Source organism: Nicotiana attenuata, unplaced genomic scaffold (genome assembly GCF_001879085.1).
Source record: "Nicotiana attenuata strain UT unplaced genomic scaffold, NIATTr2, whole genome shotgun sequence".
In the NCBI taxonomy this organism is placed as follows: domain Eukaryota; kingdom Viridiplantae; phylum Streptophyta; class Magnoliopsida; order Solanales; family Solanaceae; genus Nicotiana; species Nicotiana attenuata.
The window spans coordinates 363,268-366,937 of NW_017670809.1; positions in this window are offsets into that span (position 1 = coordinate 363,268).

The window sequence follows — 3,670 nt, forward strand, 5'->3', positions numbered from 1 at the left end:
GTTAATTTACTATTTTAATTTGTTAGTTAATTAGTTAAATAAAAGAATCTTAATATCTATAAGTTAGGAATTGTTCAAGCTTGTCTTCTTGGTGATAGTGAACAGCTGTAGCTAAACCTTAGTTCTCTGTGGGATTCGACTCCGGACTTGTAAACCGGATTATATTTGCAGCGACCGCATTGTCCTTTTATAAGGCATAGTTGGGCGTGATCAAATTTTGGCGCAGTTGCCGGGGAACTAACGGTGTAGTTGTAGGTGTACATATTGCTAGGTTTCAAGTTTGAACTTTTATTTTATTATTTGATTTTTTATTATTATTTTTTATTTTAGTTTTATTTGTTTATTTGAGAAACATGACATCATGGAATTATGAGAATTTTGTTGTTGGTAATTCTTCTTTTGATCCTCCTTATGCATATTGTGAAGGAAACCACCCAGGGCAAAATTATCAAAATATTCCTGAGAGCGAGTTTTGTGCACCAACTCAATCTTATGTGTGGAATGTATGTGATATGTGTGGTGGTCAAGATGGTCACTTTCACGGTTGTGCTTATATTTCTTACCTTCCCCCAACCCCTTACTTTGATGGTTCTTCTTTTTCTGGTGAAGTTAATAGGAACAAAGAACCTATGGAAGCTGACCTAAAGAAGCTCGAAGATATGTTAAAGTGCATTTTGGAACAACAGAGTAAATTACTACTACGGATAGAAAGGCAGGAGGAAACTATTCACAACTTGAAAGTTCACATGAGTCAACTGGTTGAAGTTTTTAATGCTCAACAAGCCAATATTGCGAATAGTATCCAAGAAGAGCGTGAATTAGATACAGAAATTGATGAGCTAGAGGAGGAGGCTAGAGTAGACACCAAAAATCAATCGAACTAGATTTTGAGGATGTCGATGTTGTAAAAGAGATACTAGAGTCAACCAAGGATATTGAGGATACATATTTTGTTGACTCTATTGTCATTAGTGTTGACAATGTAGACAGTCCCAATGTTCATGTAGTTGAGCGCATTGATCCTCACTCCAAGCATTTTTTCACATTGTGTTTAGATGATGATATGGAAATAGAGTCGTCCGAGCCATTTGAGGATTTAAGGAATGAGGAACAAAGTGCTTACATTCTGGAATTCTTCTTGCCAGAAAATCGGGATTACACACCTCATCTAAAGGCCAAGAAGTGCAGAATACTACATTATTTTATTGGGCCAGCCAGATTCGTTCCACCACCCTAGGAGCATGATCATAGAGCAGAATCAAAACTTGGGGTCCGATTCATAAGTTCAAAGTGGAGGCAGAAAGTGATCAACATCGTGCCGCGACGTTAAATCAAGCGCTTGTTGGGAGGCAACCCAGCTTTATTGCTTTCTTTAATTTTATATTTATTTTTTTAATTATATTATTTTTGTAGTGTCAATTTTTTTATTTTCTAGGAGCATGGAAAGCAAAGGTATTGGAAGGATGCACCAACAAATGCAATGGTTGGAACTAAGTGTGAGGTACCCGCACGAAGGACCAAGCTGTGAGAAGTCTGAGTACCCCATGAACTGCTAGTGCTTCGGCCTTTGGCCTACCAGGGAGTTTCTTTTTACCCTCTTGTATGTATGGATGTACATTGGGGACAATACACAATTTTAAGTGTGGGGTGAGGAGATTGTCTGGGTGGCTTTTCATGATACTTTAGTTGTGTTTGTTTTTTTTAAAAGATTGGACTTTTCCTGATGACGGATCTTCTAGACAGTTTTCTTGAGGAAAGTAAGTCTAAAGAAAATACCAAAAATATTTTTTGTTTTGTTAGGTAGTGTAGCAATTACCCCTTGGTTTTTCTTTAAACCGCGATTCTTTTCCAAGGGTTTTATTTGAACCGGGTGTAGTTAGTTTTTTTTATAGGAATAGGAGCCATTGTGTTGTGTTTTGAATTGAAGCAATATCTCTTGACTTTGTTATGCCTTGAGAATAGTGAATACTTTGGCTGTGACGCTTAGGCTCAGTTTTTGACTCTTGTATAAGTACCTTGAATTGTATGATCTTAACTTTGCTTAACTGCTTTGACTAGAGTGTCTATGAATCCAATCCTGAGTGAGTTATGTGCCATGTGTGTGTAAGGTTTTTCATTATTCAGTGCATTGCATTTGATGCCTAGAACTTGCCCTTTGTGTTTGCAAAGCGAAATAGTAGTGTTGTTCAGTCTTGGAAGTGATATAGGCATTTTCTTGTTGAGCCATATATACATATTTTACCCACCTAATTGTTATGAATCGTAGTTAACCCCTTTGAGCCTGTAATCCAGTTTCCTTGGCAACCACACTACAAGCCTTACCCATTTGTTGGAATTAACCATCTATTTGAACCATTGTAACCTCTCATGAGCACTTGAATTGTTTATGAACTGTGTAAAAGTTAAAGTGTGGGGTGGTTGGTTTGGCTTTTGAGTGGAACTAATGAAATAAGGAGAAAGGTGCACTGTTTTGAAAAAGTAAAAACCACTTGAATAAAAAAAATAGTGGATTGTTGTAAAAAAAAAATCCTTGATAAGTGTTGGCTCTTGATGTAAGTTTGGTTAAAGAAGTATGGGGTAATATAAATTGATGTGAAGGTGGAGTTTGGTTTGACATAAGTACGGGGTTAAATGTTAAAATGTATGTATTAAAGTGCTTAGAGAGGTGTAGTCACTCTTATATCTAAATGTATCCTACCCGTCCCGTAGCCTACATTACAACCAAATAAAGTCCTAATTGATCCAAGATTGAATGAGCTCGATTAGTGGAGTAGTACACTACGGGCAAGCTTATGGTGCATTTTTTGTGGCATATGAATGGTATTTCTGAGAGTGAGTGAATTCTTTCTATCTTGAGTTCCTAAGTGTTATTAAATTTTATTGTGTGGAACTACTCTCTTGTGTTGTGAGGGCACTTGATTCATGAAGGAAAGGTAATGTCAGTGACCTATATGTTAGAGTAAGTAGGTGAGTTGTGAATAATGCGTGGTACTTGTGAGTCAAATCTTGAGGTGAAGATGTTACACTTTTGTGCTTAGTCTATTTTAAATGCTCTTGGTGTGATGAGTTAGGAGAATTGTTCAAAAAGGTCGTGTCTTTAAAAAAAAGTGTAGTTTGATTGCTCGAGGACGAGCAAAGGTGTAAGTATGGGGTGTTGATGATAGGCCATGATTACGTATTTTAGTCGATTATTACACTCTAATTTACTGCACTTTAGTTGAGTTTGCGCTTTAATCGCTAGTGTTTTGCACTAACAGTGTGTTTTATGCCTCATAGGAGTGATTCCGAGCTATATAGATGTTATGGAATGAATTTAAGTGATTTGAAGCTTTGAAGTCTGAGTAAAAGCTCAAGGAATTAAGCCGGGATCGTGTTCGTGGGTCAAATTTGATAGTTGAGAACAAACGAAGACTCGATGAGGCATATTGCGCACTGTCTAGTAAATTGGACATAACTGTTTGCTCAGAACTCCATTTTGGCTCCACAATATATAGTTGGAAAGCTAACTCAAAGGGCTACAACTTTCATGTTTTACGTTTTTCCAAATTCCAAACAGAACAGGGTCAAAAACCGCGGTTCCACCGCGACCGCGGCAGAACCGCGGTAGAAGATGGTCGCGGACAACTGAAGAATCAGAGGGCATGTTTGGCCGCGGTTCCACCGCGACCGC